This window comes from Ammospiza caudacuta, chromosome 11, assembly GCF_027887145.1.
Source record: "Ammospiza caudacuta isolate bAmmCau1 chromosome 11, bAmmCau1.pri, whole genome shotgun sequence".
NCBI classification, from domain to species: Eukaryota; Metazoa; Chordata; class Aves; order Passeriformes; family Passerellidae; genus Ammospiza; species Ammospiza caudacuta.
This window is the reverse complement of record NC_080603.1, coordinates 1,898,461-1,923,857: the sequence shown is the minus strand read 5'-3', so window position 1 is coordinate 1,923,857 and position 25,397 is coordinate 1,898,461. Positions and strand designations below refer to the sequence as shown.

The following is a 25,397-nucleotide window of genomic DNA, read 5'->3' as shown; positions in this document are numbered from 1 at the left end:
CTAGAGCTATCGTGCCGCTCCTCCTCACTCCCAGTGTGATCCCAGTATGGTCCCAGTAGAACTCAGTCACCCGCGAGCTGCTCTCAGGATGATCCCAGTACAGCCCAGTCACTCCCACTGCTGCCATCCCCCCCACCCCTCGCCCCGTTCCGACCTGACCCGGCTCCATCCCCGCTCCTCACGCCGGCTGCGAGGGCTCCGGGAGCGGACGAGGAGGAGGGAGGAAGAGGCGGAGCGGCAGCAGGAAGCGGCGGGAGCACAGGACGGCCGGAATCATGCGGCTCCAGCGCTGCCTGAACTCTGGAACCCAAGAGCATCGCCCCCCATCCTGCAGGTGCCCCCTCTCTGGGCTCCCCACTTTGGGCTCCTGGGGGACACAGGGCTCTGCTCCTCCAGGCTACCTCTGCCGGCAGCCGCCACCGGCACCCCTCGATGTCCCCCCGAGGGGCCTTTTCTGCTCAGCCTTGGACTGCTTCATTCTCCAAACATTCCCCCAAAAACCCAACCCAGGGACCCCCCGGGATATCTGGGCTGAGCTCCCCCCCCCCCAATCGCCGCTCGCCTGCGCTTTGTGAGGGGCGATGATCCCACGGGTGGGGGCTGAGAATTCAAGGAAGGCACGACTGAGTGCTTCTTTCTCCTTTCCTCGATGCTCCTTTGTCCCTCCTCTTCCTCCCTCTCCTCTTCCATCCCTCTTCCCCCCTAACCCCGCCTCCTTCTCCCCCTCCAACCCTGCCCTTCCCTCCCTCCTCCTCCTCCCCCAGCAGCAGCCACACCTTCGGTGCCCCGTTCCCGCAGCCCTCGCAGCCCGTGGCAGGAGCGGGGACAGGTCGGGATGGGCAGCGCGGGGCTCTCGGCTGCTCCCAGCCGCTGCGGGCGGGGGGAGCCCGTCCCGGGCCAAAGGAGAGGCAAACTGGGCAAACTGGGGGCCTTGCTGGGGACCCTGCCTGGCCACTGCCAGCCCTTGGGGCTCCTCTCGGCACATCCGCCGGGGGGGAACGCACACAGGGCTGGGGGATCCCAGCAGAGGCAGCACTGCCAGGGACTGGGCTGGACTGGGATCGTACTGGGAGTGACTTGAGCTGTACTGAGTTTGTACTGACATCATACTAGGATCGTACTGGGATTGTACTGGGTTTGTGTTGATATTATACTGGGAACATACTGGGAGTGGCTGGGATTGTACTGTGTTTGTACTGACATCATACTCGGATCGTACTGCCATTGCAGGCCAGCGTGTGATCGCACTGATGGACACTGGGATCATACTGGGATCATACTGGGAGTGAGCAGGAGCCTGCGGGGAGCAATTGAGACCATGTTAGCGGCAAATGGGATACACTGGGAGTGACTGGGATTATACTGAGGATGACTGGGAGTAGCTGTGAGCAAGTGGGGACATGATAGGAGCAACTGGGAGGAAGTGGGAGTGACTGGGTGCATGCTGCAGGTGATTGGAAACTGCTGAACTTCAACTGGGATGATGCTGGAGGTGACTGGGATCATACTGGCAGTGAGTGCCACTACACTGAGGCTGACTGGGAGTGCTTGTAAACAAATGGGATCATACTGGAAAGAACTGGAAAGATGCTGGAGGGAACTGGGGTACACTGGGAGATACTGGGAGTGACGGGAAGGAAAGTGAGGGTGAAAGAGAGCAACTGGAACCATGTGGAGCACAACTGGTTCATACTGGCAGGGACTGGGAGCACACTGGGATCATCTTTGGATCATACTGGGAGGGACTGGACTAATACTGGGAGTAACTGAAAGTGACTGGGAACACACCCTGCACATCATCCCCCATACTGGGCCTGACTGGGAGCATGCTGGCAGCAAATGGCATCATACTGGGACTGACTGGGTTGATCCAGGAAGCAACTGGAACCATGCTGGAGGCAGCTGGGACCTTACTGGGAGAGACTGGAAGCAACTGGGATTACACTGGGACCACACTGGGAGGGCTGGCATGTGACTGGGATCAAACTGGAGCTTACTGGGATCATATTGTGGCTGAAAGGGAGCAACTGGGATCACACTTTGGGCTACTGGGCGCAACTGAGAGAAACTGGGACGATGCTGCAAGCAAACTGGAGAAACTGGGAAGGACTGGATGCATGCTGGAGGCAACTGGGATATACTGGGCATGACTGGGGGATCATATTGGGATAACTAACACCTTACTGGGGCCACTGGCAGTGCCTGGAAATGACTACAGACATGCTGGGTACTACTGGGATATACTGGGAGTGTCTGTAACCATACTGGGGGGACTGGAACCACACTGGGAACAACTGGGACCATGCTGGGGGCAACTGGGAGTGAGTGGGACCATGCTGGGAGGGACTGGGACCGTATGGGGAGTAACTGGGACTAGAGCAGGGGCAACTGGGTTCAACTGGGACCATACTGGGAGTGTCTGTAACAACAGGGGAGTGATGGAAGCACACTGGGAACAGCTGCGTCCATGCTGGGAGCAACTGGGATCACACTGGGGGCACTGGCATCAGACTGGGAGTGACTGGGAGCAACTGGGATTAGACTGCAAGTGATTTGGGTCATACTGGGACTGGCTACACTCATACTGGGATTATACTGGGTGTGAATGGAACCTGACTGGGGGTTACTGGGAGCTACTGGGCCCGTGTTGGGAGGAAAATGTGACACTGGGAGCAACTGGGATCGGCTGGAAGGTACTGGAACCGTGCTGAGAGGACTGAGACTACAACTGGGATCATACTGGGAGCAACTGGGACCACCCTTTGAGCAACAGATAGAAACTGGGATTGTGCTAGAGGAAACTGGGAGTGACTGGGGAAGACTGGGATCATTCTGAGGTAACTAAAACATACTGGGAGTGTCTCTAACCATACTGGGGGGACTGGAACCACACTGGGAACAGCTGGGATCACGCTGGGAGTAACTGGCACGATGCTGGGGGAAACTGAATCTACCCTGGAGGCAACTGGGCACGACTGGGACCCTGCTGGGCGGGACTGGGACTAATCTTGGAACAACTGGGATCATAATGGGAGGAACTGGGCACATCTGGAATTATGCTGGGAGCAGCTGGGATCACACTGGGATCACAGTGAGAGCAGCTGAATCCATACTGGGTTACACTGGGATCTCGTTGAGAGCGACTGGAATCATACTGGGATTGACTGGGAGTGGCTGGTTTTGTGGATTTTGGGGGGTTTGGATTTTGGGGGGCTTTATTGGCATTTTGAGGGGGAGTTTTTCTGGAAGTGTTTGGGGGTTTATTGAAATTTTTGTGGCTGTTTTTGAATTTTGGGGCTTTTACTGGGATTTTGTTAGGATTTTTTGGGATTCTCAGAAATTCTGGAGGGTTTATTGGGATTTTCAGGAGACTGTGGGCATTTTATTGGCATTGTGGGAGCATTCAGTGGGATTCACTGGGGATTTGGGGTTTTTTGGGACTTTTGGTGGGATTTTTTGGGTGTTGCCAGAATTTCTTTGGATCTTGGGGGGAGATTTTGTGGGACATTTTATGATTTTGGGGACATTTTTGGGGGATTTGCAGAGTTTAATCAGGATTTTTGGGATGATTAGGATTTCAAGAGATTTTTGGGCTTTTATTGGGATTCTAGGGTGTTTTAATGGAATTTTGAGAGATTTAATTGGGATTCAGTGGGTTTTATTGGGACTTTTGGGGCTTTTAAGGAGATTTTGGTGCCTCTGAGCCTGTCCCCACACCCAGGGAATGCCCCAAAGCCCCCCTAGAATTCCACTAAAATGCCACAAAATCCCCAATAAGTATTAAAAAACCCTCAAAAACCCCAGAGAATCTCTAAAAATCCCAGTGGAACTCACTCAAATTAAAAAAAAATCCCAAAAATTTCAACAAATTCCCCCCCAAGAAAACCCCAAAACCCGAACAAAACACCCCAAATCAACAAAACCCCCCCAAAATCACGCAACCATCCCAAAACCCAATAATTCTCCTCCAAAAACCCCAATAATTCTCCCCAAACTCCCAACAAAATCCCCTAATGCCCTAAAAAGCCACTCTGAAACCCCCAAAACCCCTCTCAAAACCCCGAAATCCCCACAAATGCCCCCAGAACCCCCCAGACTCAGTGGGGCCGTCCCGGATCAGGGGGCACCGGCCGGTGGAACAACAGACACTTCAGGCGGCCCTCGGAGCTCTTTGGGGAGGGGGCACCATGGGAGACCCCCAAAAACCGGGGAGGGGGGGAAACCCTGCTGTGTCCCCGCCCCCTGAAACCCCCAGACCCCGGTTCAGGGTGGGCCTGGGACCCCCAAATCTCCCCCGGGACCCCTCCAGGATCCCCAAACCCCCCAGAGTCCCCCAGGGTTGGCCCAGAACCACCCTGGACACCAAAACCTCCCCAGGACTCTCAGACCCCCCCATTTCCTCCGAAAATTCATCCCAGACCCACCTGAGACCCCCCCCCCAAATCCATCAGACTGCCCCACATCCCCCTCAATCCCCCCCAAACCCTATGAAATCCCTTCAGGCTCCCCCGTATTTCTCCAGAGCCACCTCAGAATCCCCAAGATCCCCTCACAACCCCACCGTTCCTCTCACAATCCCCCAAAATCCCCTCAGACCCTCCCAATTCCCCTCAGATCTCCCTAAACCCACGTGAGAACCTTCCAGACCTTCTCAAGCTCCCCCAAAGCTCCCTAAGCCCCCTCAGACCCACCTCAGATCCCCTCATTCTCGCCAATCCCACCGCACACCCTCGTGTTTCCCGTCGATGCCCCCAAAAATCCCCAATTTCCCCTCACACCTGCCCCAAACACCCCCAGTTTCCCCCCGGCTCACCGCCGCCGCGTGCGCGGGCTCCCCAAGGCAATAGCGGCGCGCCTCGCCGAGCCAACCAATGACTGCGCTGCACTTCGCAAACCAACAAATCACTGTTCAGTTTCATTTCTCACCCAACTCCTCCCACAGCACAAGCCCAGGCCACACCTCTCACCCCCAGTGCTCAGGGAATAAAAAACTCCACCTTTTCTTCTATTTCTGCTCTCAGTTGTGCCTTAAGGGAGGACAGTTCCTTTTTCAAACATGACAGCTCATTTTCCTACAAACTGTTAAATAAAGGACAGGGTTAACTCTGCACAGCCCACAAAAAGGAAAACAGTCCCAAGTGAGGCAGTAATTAACAGGGACACTCATTAGATACACAAGATAATTCTATGTGCTTTTCAGCCCTATACTTGAAGCTTTGCTTTAGCTTGTTTAACAAAGACTGAAGCACTGTCAGAAACAGGTACTTGATCAGAAATGTTCAAGGTAATACCTTAAAACCCTTGGGAGAGCAGGAGTAAAGGGCACAATCTAAATATTTAAAACAAAAGTTTCCTATTCAAAGTGGGGAGTCAGAACATGACCCACTATCTGGAGGAGCAGACACAAACACACTGCTACTCCAATTTATTTTTAGAAACATTTGGAGTTTTTAGTGCCCAGAATAAGATCTGTTGCAGCAGGTTGGGTGGGACTGCTACTGGTAAAAATTCAAACCACACTGGAAAAGTTCCCAGAGAATGTCTCTGGTGGGAAGACCCCAGAGCACAGCAGGAAAAGAAACTCTAAGCAAACTGAAAAAAGATCTTTAGAAGTCACAAACTGACTGAAGATCACATCTTTTGTCTCTCTGTGCTGACGGTGGGCAAGAGGGAGGGATTGGAACAAAAGGTGTTTTAAAGGTTTATATTAACTCTTATTACTCACTTTTAATTCTATTAATAATAATTTTTGATACTATTTAAGTTTGAATCTGCTTTACCCTCAAAGTGTTTTTCTCCTAATCTTTATCTCAACTCAGTCCTTGAATTTTTCTTTCCCCTCCTCTGCTCAACAATAGCAAAGAAAAATGAGTGAATGTTTTTTTGTGTGTGCCTGCACTTAGCCAGTATAAAACCCCTACACAAGGACATCAGCCCCTTCCCTGAATTATTGACCATTGCAAAGTGCTCCTTACCAGCGCTCTTTCTGATGAGAACTGCTTTTGTTGTTTCATTTTATATACTTTTAACTCTGCATCTTTTTCTTCAACCATTTTATCATATTCATTCTGTGTCAAAAAAACCAAACCAACAACCAACTCAAAACATGTGACTAAATGTTACAATTATAGAGTTATCCAGTCTTAAAACATCATTCTTTTCAAACCAGGCTCTTAAGATTCATAAAGAAAAGATTCATTGATGCTTCTGCAGAAACTGTAAAACAGGAAATGCTCAATTCAAGTATTATTTTGTGGACTGGCAGAGAGTGCTTTATTTCTGTGCAGAAATATGTGCTCAGCACTAAGAGCCAGCTGTGCCATCTTTATTAATGTATCTGCTAAAGATATTGCAAAATGAGGAATAGAAAGGTAAACTAAAATGTGTCAGGCTAAACTGCTGACAGTCACTAGGTAACCTTTGAGAAAGAGGCCAAACTGATACTGAAAAATATTGCATTCACATGGTATCAAAGGAAGCCTGAACTGAAAACAAAAATCTAAAAATCCCAGAAGTTTAGATGACTGGAATTTATCTGCCCATAGGAATCTTTTCAAAATCTTCAAATGAATTTGATTTTAGATGATGCAAAGTCCAGCATGTGTTCAGCTTCCTTTTCCCAGACTCAGGCCTGTTTCTGCTTTTGAAAGGTCATTAACGTGGTGTCACAAGTTATAAACATGGTATTGACATGGTATCACCCATTGCAAACCACAGCAAGCAGGAAAATCTCTGACCTTGTGCTTTTCCATCAGTGCCACCATCTCAGTTATCTTGTGCTGACAAGATATCTGGCATCAGTTTCTCTCTGTATCATTGCAGTTTCATTACAAAGCAACCTCATCTTTTCTACCTGTTAGTAATAAATTGCATTTCATTCATCAACATAGCAATACATTTCTTTTAAATCTTAATTTCTTCTTCTCCCTGTGGTACAAAGTTTGCAATCCCACTTGGGCTTTATTTGCTTTCAAGATCCCTTTGCAATCCCTCATCTTTTCTGCAGATTGGTAAAATGGGCAAGATCAAAGGTACAGCCATGGCAGGCAAGCTCACTGCAAACCAAAATGCCATTTCAAGCACTCTGCCCTAACATTTCTTAGCATTGCCATCAAAAAATGCGTGGGCAGAAAAATACTAATATGGGAGAAGTTATAATCTAATTTAACTGGGCTGACCTTATACCAAGGGTGGAATTTCTTTGAACTATATCTTGAAAGAAAGAATTTTTAATGGAGTTCTCATTTTCAAAGACATATTCAAATACTTCAACCTAAGCACCTAATGTACTAAAGCTTTGCTCACAGGGATTCACAACAAGTTCCATTTATGTTAATAAGACTGAAATATGAGCAAGGACTCTGGCCAATAAAGCTTCATAAAAACATTTTAAATTAAAAAAAATTAAATTGCAGTAAAAATTAACACCTCTCACCTCTTCACAAAGTTTATTTTAATTTACTTTTCTTGTTTCTATGTCTTTTTTACAGATAGATGTCAACTTCTTCCTTATGTTGCTTGTTCATATTTTCCATCTCTAACTGCAATTTATTCACCTTTGGAGAATGCAGAATTGCTGCTCTTATTTGTTTAGGAATTACTATGTTAATGATTTTTTCTTACCTCTTATTTTTGAGCACAAACACTGTTACTTTTCAGGTATATGATTCACGTGTTTCCTATTTAAAAGTTCAGTTTTTTTTTTTTAATAAAGAGTTGAACTTTGGCCTGAAGTGAGTTAGAAAATACTCAAAGGAACAATGGCAACAGCACAATGGGGAAGACTGCCCTAAGCAGTCACCCTAAATGCTTCGAATGCCTCAAGAAAAAACAAACACAGATGTTTGTTTTTTCTCTCTTGTAAATCTGTATCAGATTTTCACAGGTTTTATGGTACATTTTCCTCCCAGCTGTGCATTTTGATTACAGTTTTTCCTTTTAAGTTTATCACATGAATATCCTCAAAAAACTCCACTTTTCTTCAAGTGCAGTACCCAAAGCTGGACACAATATTCCCATCAGAGGGATTGCCACTGCAGAACACATTTAAAGAACAGACTAAAAAGAGTAATATATTTATATATATATATATATTTCTTTTAAATGCTTTTCTGTTACAATGAGGTTGCTGAACCCTGTTCAGTCCACTATCAACAAAAGAAAAAAAAAAAGGAACAGATTGGAAACATCATTAATTGCAATGTGAATCCATCTCTTAAATGTCCAATAGTCAGTGCCCAATGATTAAAAATGGAAGCATCTTCTAAAAACTATGAGCTCATTCCTGCAAAGTCTGTATCCCAGATCCAAAAACCAGTTCAGAATGTATTTAACAAGTATTATCATTACTTACACTGGGAGTTAAAAACACTCACCTCATCTTCTACATGATGTTATTCAAACCTACCTTCCCTTCATAAGTATTGCTTTTCTTGCTTTCTGCAGTAATTTTCTTTTTCAGCACCTTATTCTGTTGAAATTAAACAAAACAAGCCTTGTACCTTAATAAGTTAACAGAATTATGTCATGGTTTAACTGCATCAAGAAATTCTAGCTTTCATCAAGCAAATAACTCTCTGTTGTCCAGCTCAGGTTCCAGAACAATTCTTCAAACAAATGAATGTTCAGCTAATTTCTGTGATAATTACTATTTCTTCATGGCCTTAAGACAGGCTCCTCCTGAGCAGCAGCAGGGAATAACAAATGAGGTGCAGAATGGGAATTAAAACTAAGATGCTGCTGACAGAAGGTGTGAAGATGTCATGACCAAAAATACAAGTTATTTATTTTTACAGTGAAGTTACTACAGTTTGTGCCAGTGCAGAATTCTTTTCTACTCGTGGTAACTGAGATACTCATACACGTACATAAATAACACTATGCACTAAATGAAAAAGAGTAGAAGTTTATTAAAGATATTATTTTTGTAATTGCTCTTTTCAAATTAAGGCTCATTTAACAAATCAAGTGATCCCTAAGATGACTCTAATTTGCTCAGGGTTAGGATAAGAAAGGAGAATTTTTAAATTACATAGGTGTATCTAAAGACATCACAGCAGACACAAACCTGCTGAAAGGGCAACCCAAAATATAATGTGCTTATGTATTTGGGACATTTAAAATCTCTACACACCTCCTGCTGCAACTCTTCAATGCATTTGGTTTTATTTTCCATCTGTTTCTTTAAATGATTCATCTGAAAGAGATATTTCAGACATGAATTAGTAAGTTCTACAAATGACTCCCTATGTGAGCAATTCCTGTAAATGTTCTCAAACCTGCACTTGCACCAATCTGGTTTGTTCCAATGGGACTGAAACACCAGCTGACATGTTAGAATAATCAGAGTTTTAGCCATAAAGTACCACAAGATGTTAATTAATAACAGTGAACCAGTTCTTTAGTGGTTATGGAGTTAAGAAAGAAGAAGAAAAAAACCCCAAGATCTTCACAATTTAAAAAATGCTCTTGTGTGAAGTTCCCTACATCCATGAAAAAATGAATTTTCCCAATTATTTTCTAGAATCTTCAATGGCTTTTCCTTTCTTGAAATTTCATTTTCAGTTCTCTTAACCTGAAATTAAATTGTAAATCTTTGACTTTTACAATGAAATTTTGAAATTTGCTAAAAACCCCAGGTTGCTTTGAACCAATAGAAAGAAAAGTAAAAATGTTTGAATCTACTTAAGCTCAAACTCACACTACATATAAAAAGCTAATCCAGAGCCCATCCATCACTGAGTGGGTATATGAAAAAACAGAAAAGCAGGTTCTCTGTTTGCCTGAAAACAAACAAACAAATCTTTAATATTAAACTTCCAGCACAGAGTGAACATCCCAGTGACTGTGCTTGTCTTTTGAAATACCAGGGCTCAGATGTGGACACACAAGGGCACAGCTGGCAGCAGCTGGGAAAGAAGAAACCTCTGGCAGAGATCACATCCCCCAGGCAGAGCTTTGCAGAAAAAACCCCAACAAAGATTTTACATTGAATGCTGCCCTGCAGGTTCTGTGAGATATTTTCATGACACAGGACATACATTTTCTTCTCTTTCATCCAGTGAACTTTTCATCTCTTCACCTGTCTTTGCCATTTTCTTCTTCAAAGACTCCAGTTGATTTCTAAGTGCCAAATTAACAAGCATTAGTAAATATTTCCTTATTGCCTTTAACTTATTTTCAGTACTTCTAATAAACCCAGATTTTATTTTCTGAAAAGAGCTGCTGGTGTTGACGGGAACTTCATAAGCTGCTCAATGAAAATGTTGTTAAAATGCAGCAACATGCCCAGTAAGTCAATATGTGAACTGTCCATACTTCTTTTAAGTAGGAAAAGATGTTCCAGGAACCCAAGGAAGATACATCCTGACCTGGACTATTGCAATGCAGCTGTGAAATATGGGAGCTGCCTGTCTGTTGAACTGGGGAGGATACAGAGAGTAACTCTGATCCAGTTTTGCCTCGTCACATTTAATTCATAACCTTCAGTTTCCATTTTAATTTCTTTCACACCTGAGATGTCTAATGCAAAACAAGACAGCTCCTACTGTGTAATACAAAATGATGGCAAACATTGCTCCTGCAGCAATTGGTATTTCTAATCTGAGAAAAATTCTACTTGGCCAACAGCAATTCTGAATAGTTTCTGTTTAGCTATGTAATCTAGAAAAACATTAATCAAAAAATCCCAGAAAGCAGCATTTAAACAGAACAAACTGAGTCTACTTCCTTTAACAATATCAGTTATTATCATTTGTTTTTACTTGCCTTAGCTGGCTATTTGCCTCTTCTAGGTTTTCAACTAACTGCTTTGTATTTTCTTCTTCTTTCTTACTATCCTAAATAAAGACCCATGTGTCAGCAAAGAAATAAAATTCAAAGTGACTTCTTAAACAATTCAAAGACATCCAAAGCACACTGACCTGCCTTGTTCACAAGTGTAAATACACTTCCTTTCCAATTCAAATACAAAAAATAGCTCAGGTACTCTACAGACCCAAGTCATGTTGCAGCTCATCATCTAATTTGTGAAACTGAGTAATTTGTCAAATTGAATGTTGTCCTTTCAAGAAAGCTGGAAGTTTACAACTTGCCTCTTGTTGTTCTTGCAGCTTCTGGAGTTTTGCAGCCACAGCATTTTTCTCTTGTGCTGTTTGTTCTTTCTCTAGTGAAAGCTTACTGAGATACACTGTTAGCTGTTCATTCTTTAACCTAATTTAAATCAAATGCCCAAGAAGAATAAGAAGTTACATTTTGAATTCTCCTTTTAAATTAAACTTACCCATTATCAAGTGTTATTCCATGCTGAAAAAAAGTCCAGGCCTTTATCTACAAATATAAGCTTTGCAGCAGAGTCAGAGAGATGTAAAAAGGTGACAGAAGAAGGAAAGAAAATCAGAGTCAACTTTTATATAAATATAATGGTTAGTAAAGGTGATGTAGTTCAAAGCAAGATTAGCAATGAATTCAGAAACTTTCTCTTCTTGTTAAATAAGTCAGAGAGATATGGAACAACTACATATGCCATAGAATATATACAAATAGAGAAAGTGGAATTTAGAAATGTAAGTATATAATTAATGGCATATATGTGGTTCAAAACTTCCATTAGAAAACAATCATAGTTCATTTCACTGTGGATTAAAGAAACTTCTATATTACACCAAAACTAATTCAATATTATATTTTCAAAATGGTCATATGCCTCTTGTTCAAGATCTGTTTTCAGAGTCACAAGCTGCTTTAAATAATCTTGTTCCTTCTCAGCTGTACATGTCAGCTGTGCTTTCAAATCCTGGAATTCTTTCTGCAAAATGAAAAGGAAGAGTTTTCAGTATCCATGTGCAAACTCCAACTGCTGGAGGTTATCAGACATGAGCTAAGAGCACAAGGCTTTCAGAAGAACCCAACAACATCCATGTCATGGATTATCCAGATTGGATCTTTGCAGTCTCTGCTGGGATCTGGAAGTGGTGTGAGACAGTGAACTGTGACACCGGTGCTGTTCATGTCTGTCCCCTGCTGTGAGTTTCATTACCTGGGCTGCACAATTAGGGTGGGACCCTGCTCTGGGTGCTGTTTCTATGTATAAACTTGTATCCAAGTCATGATGTGTAACTTCACTATTTCTAAAAACATGTTACTATTGCCCTGCTTCAGACCTCTCTCATCTGGAGAGCGTTTTCATTTCTCTCTCCACATTTTTCTCTCTCTGCATATTTTCTACAGTAGCCTCAAGATTCTTCTTCAATAAAAGTCGTCCAATTTACCAATTTTAGAAAATGAGTGAAACTCAGTTCAGAACATTCAATGCACAGATTATAAGAACAAGCAGACACAGTAAAATGCACACATGATTTCAGACTATCTTAACTTTAGTTGATATGGATTCTTGTTAGGCTTGTAAATATAAAATCATAATGAAAATAAACCTCTGTTAAGAGTGTATTTCATATAGCTTAGACTTCTGTGACGGAAAATGGGCCTGTGTCACAGCACAGCAGGGTTCACAGAGGCCAGAGCTAATTCCTTCCTGGAAGGAAGAAAAAATGGGAAAACTTTATATCCAGAGGGAGTGGCATTTGAATGGGCATGAACAAAGAAGGAAATAACCAAAAACCTTGAGATGGAAAACCAAAAACATGGGAGACAAGAAAAACCAAAAGCACAGGAGACAAGAAAAACAGAGGCAATAAAGAAGTTCTTCAAAGAAAACACTGAAATTGTGTGTGAGAAAGTTTAGTAGAAATGTTAAGGTTGACTAGAGAAGAGTTTATTTATGGCATTTAAGATACTTACAAAGCAAGAGGAATTTCATATGAAGAGCAAATGCCATGAGAATAATAAAATGAACATTCACCAGAGTTTCTGACAGCTCTTCAAGTTGCACTTCTTTATCACATTTCACTTTAGTCATCTCTTCTACAGCACATGGAATGTAAAATGAATGGAACAGAAATGATTTTTCATATTTAGCAGGCAGTATAAAACATTTACCCTTTTGCAATACCCAGTTCTCAAAACTTGTTGGATTAAGTTAAACTGAAAAGCTAATTTATGACTTAATCTAAATGTAGACTTGAGAAAATGATTCAGACATTAGCAAATCTATATCTGAAGAGAAACTAAATATTTATCTTAAATAAAATTTAGAGCCTATTATGTTTTCCACTAATATAGCTTCAAATAAACCATGGACTGTAAGACTGGAGTGTTCTCCAAGTATTGATGCACCTGCATTGTTCCAGAAAAAAAATCTGAACTGCTGAAGGTATCAGATGGATATGCTGAGAAAGGAAACTAGTTGTTACTAACTTCCAGATGGTTTCTATGTGCACATTCACAATTCTGGGATTTTTTTGCAAGTTCTCAACAACAAGGCAGAGCTCTTACTCTGGGGACTAAGGAGCACATCCCTAGAAACCACAGGATATCAAATTGATGATATTTAAAGACAACCCCTGCCAGCATCATTCCACTTCCAGCATGGGGAGGGTCACAGAAACCTCCATGGGAGGGTTTTATCTCTGCTGCAGAAGTCACCCCTGGCACCTGCAGTGCTGCTGCTCTGAGCTGCAAACCACAATTACCTCCAGAGGAATTCATGCATGAATGGTCTGACTATTGGAGTGTAAATTTCATTGTTTTTCTTTGCTGATTTACGTCCTGAGATATTTCAGGGACGCCGCTTGTAGATTTTCACTGTTTCTCTTTTCTCTTTGCTCGGCTGATTTATGTCCGGAGAGAGATAGCTCAGAGATGCCACTTGCTCGGTTTCTCGGCTGTTTAGGCTTGTAAGGTTTTCTGTGGTGTTTAGGTGGCCTGGAAAGGCCCAGGGATGGCCTTGAAGAGCCGACGCTTCAAAGGACAAGGAGAGACTTCTGATCTTGTCTCGGTCTTGATGTTTATTAATTGTTTATCTAAAAGATTTTCTTTCAGCCCGACAGAGGTCTGCACAGCAAGTCAGCCATGGGCACACTGCAAGCCCCCGGGCGGTCACTTATCTTTATACCCTAAGTTACGTGTACAATATTTATCATTTTTCTCCAATACTTTCTACTCTTATTAACCGGTGCACTTTTAGTAATGACCAATCCCAAAGTGCCACCACCACCACAGAAGATGGAGGCCAAGAAGAAGAAGAAGAAGGACAGGACACGCCCCAATTCCTCCATCTTACTTCTTCAGACCCCCCTGTACCAAAATCCTAAACCCTGTGTTTTACACTTTAACTAACTTATCCCTTCACCATTCACCCAGTGAATTCCTCCCAGTCCTCATACAGGTCTCATCTCCTGTGTAGGATCAAAGTCCAGCCACCAGACACTTCTGGCAACATTCCAGGACTCCCGAGCCCCCCAAGGGTGGTCTCGGCCTCTCTGCACCTCCATCCTGAGGTGCTGAGATCCCACATTGGAGCTGTGCACAGCACTGCCCTTTGGCTGCTGCCAGCACCAATGACCCCCAAAGAAAAGGGTTCAGCTAAATAAAAATAAATCCAGGCATTCCTGACAGGTACAGGCACTGTAAAATCATTTCCCAACTACAAGAGACAGTCCATTTCCAGACAACAGCAGAAAACATTTTTATTACTGCCCAGCTCATTTTCTGCCTTTCTACAACCCTTACCCAGTTCAGTAGAATTATTCTGGAGCTCCAAGGTAAGCAGCTTTGAATCATCTTCAGATTTCTTTAATCTAAGAAAATGGTAGATTAAAAACCCCAAATGTAGAGTAAAAAGCACTGCATTTGAAACTTCAAGGACAATAAGACAAAGTCTTAGCACAAGCACTTTAAGAACATTTACCTTCCAACAGGCAGGTGATAGATCTGCCTGCAACACACATCAAATTTCACTTTTACAACCTCAGAACAGTAGACATAAAAGTAAACAAATATATACCTACAGAAATCTGTATTTCTTAAAGAGAGAATTGTGAAAATTGGAAGGGGCAAAAATTTACTTTTTATACAGTATCAACTATCACAAACAAAAAAAATTACATTAAACTCTCTGCATTTAGACCACTGTGGGGAAAAACCTCCAAATTTCAGCTTCATTTCCAATTGTTCTTGATTTTGTCATAGACTGCAACTTGTAAGATCACTCTTGGAATTTAAACTCATTCATTTACCTATTTTGCTCTTCTTGCAGCAAGCTTTTCAAATTGGCAACAGAAGTCTCAAACTCCTCTGTCAGGGCTGCAAGCAAAGCCTTCAGTTTTTTACATTCTTCCTCCTGCTCTTCCTTTTCTCCAGTGACCTGAATTAATGTCTTCACTGTAGTCTAGAATTCAGTTTCCAACTTCTTTTGAGACACCTTCAAGACATGATATCATTTCTAAACATGTTTTGTATTACCGCACCTGAGTGGGTGCGGCTGGTGAGAGAGAGACGACGGTGAATCTTGTTTCTTGAATCAGAAGGCTTGATTTATTAATATATTATATATAATACATTATGACTATACTAAATAGAATATAGAGAGAGGTTTGCAGAGCCGCTAGCTAAGCTAAGAATAGATAGAAAAGAATCCACAACAAAGCTGTGTCCAGGGACTCAGTCCCCTGGCTTGCACTGATGATTGGCCCTTAATTATAAACATAGAAAATGGGCCAATCAAGGTGAATCCTATTGCATTCCACAGCAGCTGATAACAATTGTTTACCTTCTCTTCTGAGGCCTCTGCCTTCCAGAAGACACAGAAATCTGAAAGAAAGGATTTCTGTGGAGAAATGTCTGCGACAGTTTTGCAACAAACAGCTACAGCTGTTTCATGTGTAAAGTATCCATTATTATTTATGCAAATACTCATCTAATCTATTTCTACTGTAAAACTATAAGCAAGGGGTACCTCTGCCTTTTGCAATGGAATTTTAGCCTCTTCCAGCTCTGCCCTCAAATGTTCTTTACTGACCTGGGATTCCTTTAACATTTTTTCATTATGTACTAAACAAAAAAAGATGTTTATATTTTTAAAAATAGGATATTTACTAAAAAATGCTGCTAAAAATGGAAAATTACATACATTTAAAGAATGTAACAAAGACCAATGGTACTAATATCATCTACTATAAAATAATATATAAAATTTGAATAAAGATGGCTTAAAAATATTGAAAATCAAGTTCTGAAAAGTGTCCTCAGTGACATCTGCCTGACTGTACATTTGCAAAACTGAAGCAACATATTTTCCCCTTGCAATTTTCAAAAGCTCTCACTGCTTGACTCCCCCTAAAAACTGCCCTGCCAGTCCTGCTCCCACATGAGCAGCTCCTGCTCCAAACAAAAATAAGGCCTTCAAGGCCCCAGAATTCTGCTGCCAACCAGCAACAGAATAAGACTATCATGGCCCTGTTTCCTATGCTTCTATACACAATTACATCTAATAAATAAACAATCATAAACAACTACATTTCAATTCTAGAAACAATTACATTTAAACACAGCAGGCAGAACTCTTACACTTTGCTTCCATTAAGTCAGCAATCTTATTTTGTGATGTCTGCAGCTGAGCCTTGATGTCTTTTATGACATCATCTTTTTCATGTCTCTGTATGGTAAGAGCTGAAATCTAGAAAAGTGCAAGAAATATCATCATGAAGTCTGGAGAAGGGACAGATATTGATTTTCATTTGTACTCTAGGTATGGTTAGCAGCCATTTTGCTGTCATTCAAGTTAGATTAGATAGATAGATTAGATTAGATAGATAGATAAGATGAGATAGATAGATAGATAGATAGATAGATAGATAGATAGATAGATAGATAGATAGATAATATTTGGCTAGATATAATCTTAGCCAAATATTGATCAAGTCACATAAATCTAAACAAAAAGTTCTCCAATTCAAAATCAAACCATAAATTCCAGGAGACTAAAGGTACTGAAACACCACTAAACTTAGCAGAATTTGACTTAAATGCAGCTTCAGATGTTATTTTGTCTTTTTCACTAATGCCCAGAAACAGTTCTTGGCTCTTGCATTGCCCCTTTAGGCACAAATAAAGCTCTACATCTTAGATAGTAAAACGAGCAAACCTGCTTTTCCTTTTGACTGACTTCCAGTTTGCATTCTTTCTCAAACTTGTCCACTTTTTTTGCTTCTTCTTTTACTTTGGAGATACAGTAACTTCCATAGTTAACATTCTAGCTGAAATATACTCCAAGTTCAATACAACTTCCACTTTAAGATTGCTTGGAATTGTACAGCTGTACCATTTGTTTCCCCAGAGTAATTGTTGAGGCAATGTTTGATTTTATAATCAAAATACTAACAGAAAACAGCATGTGAAAATGAAACAGGAACATACCAGACTATACATACAGAGAGAGAGCATTTAGCTAAAGTTTCTGTAGCTATACACTAGTGCATTGTCATTTAAATAAACAAACTATGGGAAGTAAGTATTGATTTCTAGACTGTACTTCACAGACAAAACTTCAATTTTGAGTGACTGTTTGAGAAATAAAGTTCCAGCTTTGGCCCAGTGGAACAGCAACAGAAGGGGCCAGGCAGTGACCAAAGGCAGCAGGAATAAAAGAAGGGTCCCAGTGTCTCAGTGTGAGCTGCTCACCATTCCAGCCCTTCACATTTCTCTGCCCTGACACTGCATGTGTAACACAAGCTATGAAGTACAAAACTGAGCCAGCTGCATAAACACAATAAACAGAATTCTCACATTTGAAACTCATTTCCAATCTGTCGTTCTCTGCTTGCACACGAAGCTCTTCAAATGCCACTGTCATTCTCTAAAAACAAAATTTTATATTTGAAGTTCAATACTGGAAACCCTGGAACTTCTCCAGGGGCTGCTGCCCACCTCAGCCATTCTAAGGAACCAGCAGGGAGGTGAAACAGAGCCCAAAGAGAAGCCAGAAGCTGTGGCAGTGACCCAGCACTAAGCACACATCACCCAGATCACAGGATCTACATCCCACACACTGCTGCACCTTCTCCATTGAATGTGTTTGATAGAACACAAAAATAATTCTTGAAAAGGGATTGAAAACCCAACTTCCTGCATCAGACATGACATGATACCCACACAGGATGGATACAAACAGTATCCCAACATAAACATGGAACTCAGCTCAGCTCACATAACTCACATTCCTTTCATCCAGCTTGCTCACTTACTTCTATGTTGCTGTGAAGTTCCTCATACAATTGTATTGTTGCTTCCTTTTCCTGTTCATCTATCAAAGCAAGAACATATGAGAAAGTTTTTCTTTTGAACAAGAATGCCAGCTGCCCAAGTCATTACACTCAATCAGCAAAATGAATTAAAAAAGGAATTCTCAGCTCCATTCTTATTAAATAAGTCATTATGAAACATGGTGTCAAAAGTTACAGAATCTAGGGAAAAAGTGTATTTCATTGAAACATTGAGCAAGCTCAGCTTTTAAATTTCCTTCCTAAGATTTTTTTTTTCTGTGAAAAGTGTAATTCTGGATCAGTTTATGTGACATAGTATTAATAGTATTAATGCTGTTGAATAATAATGTATCAGAACTGTTAGTATTTATAAACTGTAATCTAGGGTTAGCACTGAATTTCTTCCTATCAGCAGATACCTATACCCACAGAGCTGTCATTAAAAAATTGCAACAACACTCCAGGTCCATATTTTCCTTCTTTCCTTTCACTTTTGTGATTGATACTATTTTTTCCTAAGAAAACAATTAAAAAGAGAACAGTAACAGAAACAGCTATCAAAAAAGAACAACACATCTATATACAAGTGTTTCTAGAATTAAGGCTAAAAAGAAACAGACATTTAAGTATCCAGGATCAAGTTAGTAAAATTCTAATTATTATAATAACGATTCTAAACTACATATAAAGTAGGATTTCCAATCAAGAACATATTTTAAAACCTCAAGAATTTAAACTTCGTTAAGTTATCCAACTGACTTGGCTTGTTCAGTTTCATGAGAAGAATTCCAGTTACTCATTATACCTTGGGGTTCAGACCTTTTTTCCCCATAAATATGTGATGGCTGAAAACAGGAAATGTCAGCTCGGGAAATTTGTTTCAGAGTGCTGGGAATTCAGAGTAGATTCTACTGCCTGAAACCAGGCATGAAGTGTCACTTCTCATGTGTGAATACATTCCCAGAGTGTGGCTGGGACTGCAAAGCTTCAATGGGCTGAGCAGCCTTGGGGAGCCCTGCCCTGCCCTGCAGTGGCTCCAGTGCCAGTCGGGGCTGTGGGCACTGCCTCAAACCTGGAGCACTGTTTGGGCACCCAAAGAGCTCCCAGGCTGGCAACCTTGCAGCAAACAATCTCACTGCCTTCAAAAGCCCTCTGCATTTAGCACTACAAACCACAAGTCTGTTAGACCTGGGGCTTCACTTCCAATTTTGTGAGCCACTTAAAATTCATTTCTCATTCTGAGAGCCACATCCAGTAGATCTCAACTGCAGAACTTTTCTGAACAGCAGGAGAAGTTTCTTCTTCTTGCTTCTGTTTGTGAATTTAGAGCAAGCTAAAAGTACATTTACTCTGATAAATAAAAACTAAAAAAGCATTTACATTTGCTGGTCTTCTCTGTGAAGCGAGTGCAGGTTTCCTTGAGCAGATTACACAGATGCCTTGAAGCAGCAGCTCTGAAGGAGGGGAAAATATCATGCTTGCACAGGAGTGCACAGTGCTTTGTGCACCTAAGGAGCAACAATGGAAATGACCTTCAAAATTTAACAGCTACACAAAACTGCCCACATGGAAACTGATTATTTCCACCACAAAAATATATCCTTGGTTCTATTACTTACTCTTTCAAGAGATCTTTATTTTCACATATCTCATCTTCCAGTTTCAAATGGAGTTTCTCATTTTCAAACAGATTTCATAGGGAACAAATGCAAAAAGACACTGTTATTGAAAATATATATTAGAAATGCACTTGAACTTCTCAAATCCCGCATGAAAAAGTCATTTGGGGCATCAGTAGACAGAAGTCTGTTTTATCTGGTATTACATGCTGAGTCATCTTTTGCATGAAAGATGTAATAATTAATGAACAATCATTTACCAGCAACTGAGACATTTACAGGTATATTCTTCATACACACCCTCACACAGGACAGGTGCCTGCAACTTCTCAAAATAATCATTTTCTCAAGGCACAAACCAAACTGCAACAGTCTTTAATATTTAATTGTATCAATAATAGTGTCATACTGAATCAGGAAGCACTGAACTTCATCTATTCAATGTACACTATACAATACTGGCCTGCAGTTCTTGAATGGCTTTATTCTGTGCTTCAATAATCTTTCTATTCTCTTGGAGTTTTCTTTCTTTCTGGTTTAGTTCAGTTTCCACAGTCAGTTTCCACTGCTTGATCTTCTCAGCCTCTTTGTAGAGTTTTGAGAACAATTCATTCGTTGTTTCTGGATTCTATTAAAACAGGTTCCACAAGTTAATCTCAAATACTATCTAATTAATAGTATATAATATCTAATTAATACTGTTGTAGATAATGTATTTATCTCTTAGAAACATCACAAGAGTAATATTTTTTTTCCACAGATGGTGATATAAGCTTATATAGGATCAGGAGCCCAAGTTTAAATCTTTGTGCATCCTCTGTGTATGTATCAAAAGGCATTACAGGGCACATAGGAGATACAAATACAATGAAATATCCCAAAACCCCTTCAGACATCACCAAATAGATGGGCTTAAAGACACGGATAACTGCAGTCCACCAAAATCAATAAAAGTTTTGCCAGAATTATCAGTGAAGCCAAAATTCCTTCTAGCAGGTTCTTCACACATTTCTGTCCTCTCCTTCTGACAGACACTGCTGAGTTAAGTAAAAGCAGCTTCAGAGACTTTGCCCAGGAGTACCTGTGATATTGCCATGGACACACACAGAATCACAGAATCACAGAATAATGAGGTTGGAAGAGACCTCTCAGATCATCGAGTCCAACCTATGCCCTGACACCTCAACTGCAGCACCAAGTGCCATGTCCAGGCTTTTTTAAACACATACAGAGATGGAGATTCTACCACCTCCCTGGGAAGAGCATTCCAGTGCTTCATTATTCTTTTAGTGAACATTTTTTCCCTAATATCCAACCTATCCCTTCCCTGATGTAGCTGGAGACTGTGTTCTCTGGTTCTGTCAGTGCTGCCCGGTGGAAGAGATCAACCCCACCTGGCTCCAACCTCCCTGCAGGAAGCTGTAGAGAGCCATAAGGTCACCCCTGAGCCTCCTCTTCTCCAGGCTAAACAGCCCCAGCTCCTTCAAACGTTCCTCACAGAGCTTGTGTTCCAAACCCCTCCCCAGCCTTGCTGCCCTCCTCTGGATGTGCTCCAGCATCTCAACGTCCTTCCTAAGCTGAGGGCCCAGAACTGGACACAGCACTCAAGGTGCAGCCTCAGCAGTGCCCATACAGGGGCAGAATGAGCTCCCTGCTCCTGCTGGCCACACCATTCCTGATCCAGGCCAGGATGCCATTGGCCTTCCTGGCCACCAGGGCACACTGCTGGCTCATGTTCAACCAGCTGTCACCAGCACCCCCAGGGCCCTTTCTGCGTGAGCACTGCCCAGCCACACTGTCCCCAGCCTGGAACGTTGTAGGGGACTTTTGTGGCCAAAATGTGGAACTCAGCACTTGGACTAATTAAACTTCATGCTGCTGGACTCTGCCCATCCATTCCACTGATCTAAGTCTCTCTGCAGAGCCCTCCTTCCTTCCAATAGATCAACACAAGCTCCCAGCTTAGTGTCCTCTGCAAATTTACTCATGAAGGACTCAATGCCCTCACCCATGTCATCTATAAAAATATTAAACAGAACTGGTCCCAGTACAGCCCTGAGGGACAGCACTGGTGCCTGGCTGCCAGCTGGATGCAGCACCGTTCACCATCACTCTCTGGCCCGGCCATGCAGCCAGTTCTGAGCCCATCACAGAGTGCTCCTGTCCCAGCCGTGGCTGCAGCTTCTCCAGGAGTGTGCTGTGGGAGACAGTGCCAAAGGCCTTGCTGGAGCCCAGATACACAACACCCACAGCCTTTCCTGCACCCACCAGGCAGTCACCTGCTCACAGAAGGAGCCCAGGTTGGTCAGACATGACCCACCCTTGGTAAAGCCCTGCTGGCTGGGTCTGATAGCCTGGCCAGGGTGAGAGTGCTGTGTGATAGCACTCAATGTGAACTGCTGCATTATCTCACCTGCTACTGAGGCCAGGCTGACTGGCCTGGAATTACCAGGATCCTCCTTCCTACCTTTTTTGTACATGGGTGTCACACTGGCCAGTGTCCAATCATCTGGAACCTCACAGTGAGCCACGACTCCTGATAAATGATGGAGAGAGGCTTGGCAAGCTCATCTGCCAGCTCCCTCATCACCCTGGCATGGATCCCATCTGGACCCAGGGATTTATAAATATCCAAGTGTCCCAGCAGTTCTCTGCTCACACACGGAGCAGGAAGGAAAAGCACCACCCTTGTGCCCTTAGAACACCTTGAAAGTGCCCTACAAGCAGTGCTGGGCCAGTGGTCAAGGCAGGGAGAGCAACACACAAGCCCCAAGGGCCCTTTGGTTCACTTACAACAGCCCCAAACAACATCCTTGTTCTGGCTGCATCACAGTTTTGTTACAGTCCTGATGGTACTTCAATAGCTTAGGATAAAAAAGTCTAAAAAGTTGTCAGGGATATGAAAATCAGCAGGGAGAGCACAAGAAATGTGTTTTATTTTGTGCTAGCAAACAGTGTTTTGTAGCTGCAAAGTACAGAAGCTATTGCAAAAAAAATGAGCTGTACTGAGTTGTGCTAAAGCAGAGATCTGCTGGTAAAGACACTGTGAAAGGAATCCAGTGCTTGAGGAAATCACTGAATTCATTGTTTTACAGATAAAATAAAGCCAGACCAGGCAATTGGGATAATCCACTTCAGTTTTCCAAATAATACTCTGACTTCAACCCTTCTGCCCCTCAACAGAGTATTCAGAAGCAGTTCCACAAGGATACTTAAGTGTTTAAATCTTACTCTAATTAAAGCTCATAGACTTTGCAGACACTTCAAACAAAGAGAAAACAACAACAACATTGCAATCACCTTAATTTTTAAAGATTCATTTCCAGGAATGTTCACTAAATCACAAATATCTCCTCTAAAGGGATTCAGCTTTAAACAGGAGACAGAAAACCTTATTCTCTTCTGACTACTTCCTTTAGCCCTGAAATATCTACTGAATAATGCTTTAGGCACTGTTTGGGAACAAATTCAAAAGACCCCAAGGAATTACATGTGCAGAGCTGATACTTAGCTGACCTCTTCATCTACTTCAGAGCAAAGTTTCACTTGCTGTGAAATTGTATCTGAAACATGAAGAGATTTTGATCAATGTATTTCTAAAAAAAGTAACAGTGAAACTGTATTTAACAGTTACAGATATGAAACTGTGAGACTACTCATGAAAATTAAAACTTGACAATATATAAAAATCTAAAGAAGGTGCATGGCAAATATTCCAATCGTACCTGAATCAGTGATTTCGCCACGGCTCGACACATCGAATGGCAGCTTAAATTCGTCAACTGAGTGTCTGTTAATACCCTGCACAAATTTAAAAATTAGTTCCTTAAGAGTAGATTTGCAAAGAAGAATTATAAAAGCCAGAAAAAATCCCTACAGATGATGTGAAAATAGAATGTGTCATTAATTAAACAGCTGCCTACAATTTTCAAAGCCCAAGGTATTGGTAATGGCTTTGGAACTCACTTCTTACTTCCCAGTGGCTGATCAAACTGTTGGTGTCCTGCAGTTTGATTTATAGACTGTGGCCAAAGGGGAGCTTTCAAAGCAGGGAACTCAGCAGCTCCTGCCTGTCTGGGCACTGGTGCATGGCAAAGGACTCAAGAAGAAAAATTACTTTTCTGAAGATTTCAGTAGTTGATATTTCTTTTTTGCTTTACTTCCAAGGGCCCTTCTAAACCATATCTGATTATGTTTCAATATGAAAATACCCTTTTACAAGTTTTTGAAGTCACATAAGTTCATCCTGTAAACAGCTAACTCATCTGATGTCAGAATATCCTGTTTGATTCTCAACATATTTCATAAGGAGCTTCGACATGAAAAAATAACTTGTTGAATTCTCATACCTCAGTGTGGGGACAGAACATTTTCACAGCACACCTGATCTGGTGAGACCAAGACACCAATGCCAGTGCGAGCATCTGAGTGGGGCCTGTGGGAATCCATAAAATCAGAGGGGTTTGGGAAAGCTGCAAAAGGCAGGCCTCAGAGACAGCAGAACTGTGATCAGAGCCAAGCAGCAGCCATGAGATAGGTCAGCAGAAAAATTATGCAAAAAGTAGAAAAGTAAGGACAAATAGAACAATGGTCTGTGTATTAATGCTTGGCTAGAATAACTCCCTAAGCTACAGAGAAGTTTATCTAGCAAGGTATTAGGAAGTTCTAAGCTTAATAATGGAGCTCTGTGCATTGTGTTTCAAGGCTTACAAGCAGGTATTGTATTCAAAAAAGGCAAGCATTGTTTTAACCAAAGGTACCTGTGCTTATAGTGGTTGGATAGAACTACTATCAATCTGCTTTTGCTTTGTGTGATTGGTCAAAAAACTTTTAAAGTAAGTTGTAACATTAAGTTCTTTGTCTGCTGCCTGGGATGTGAGCTGCTGGCATCTTCCCATTGTCACAACCATGTAATGAGACTGATGCTGGAAAATAAAACAGCTCAAGGCAGTTCCTCAGCAGCCCCAGCCCACTGGTGATTTGTACACAGACCCCGGTCAGCGATAGAGCCCTGCTCACCCTCTGGGCTGAATTACCCACAGCAAACGCGGACTTAAAACACAGAGCGGAAGCTCCAGAAGATGATTCTCTTCAGTTTTGAGAGAACACAACAACAAAAGTCTTTGAAATTCAAACCGAAGATGTCTGTGCATGTGCCACTCTAGGCATACGCACAGAAATGAGTCCAGTGCAGCAGCCGTCCAGGCCTATGCAGGGGCAGGTGTGTGTGTGTGCTCCAGCTCTGCCGGGGCAAGGGGCAGGTGTGTGTGTGCTCCAGCCCGGGGCTCTTTGGGGGCAAGGGGCAGGTGTGTGTGTGCTCCAGCCCGGGGCTCTTTGGGGGCAAGGAGCAGGTGTGTGTGTGCTCCAGCCCGGGGCTCTGCCGGGGCACTCCCCGGGCCCAGCACTGTCCCCGGGAAGGGCCCCTGCACTTTCCCCTCGTCCCCTCCTCAGCCGCGGCCTCCAGAGCAGCACAGCCCGAGGGAGCGGCCGGGGGGGGGTGTGGTATGGACCGCCCTCAGCGGCCCCGCGGCCGAGCGCTCACCTGGGATCTGCCCGCAAACACCTGCCCAGCGCTCAGGCGCGGCGGCATGAACAATTTAAAGCGGTTTTCCTTCTCCAT

General features: G+C 42.6%; 1 pseudogene; it reads right to left on the bottom strand.

Annotated features, from left to right (window-relative positions):
• Window positions 1-178: 178 nt before the first annotated feature.
• LOC131562640 (synaptonemal complex protein 1-like) lies at window positions 179-25,397 on the bottom strand (annotated as a pseudogene).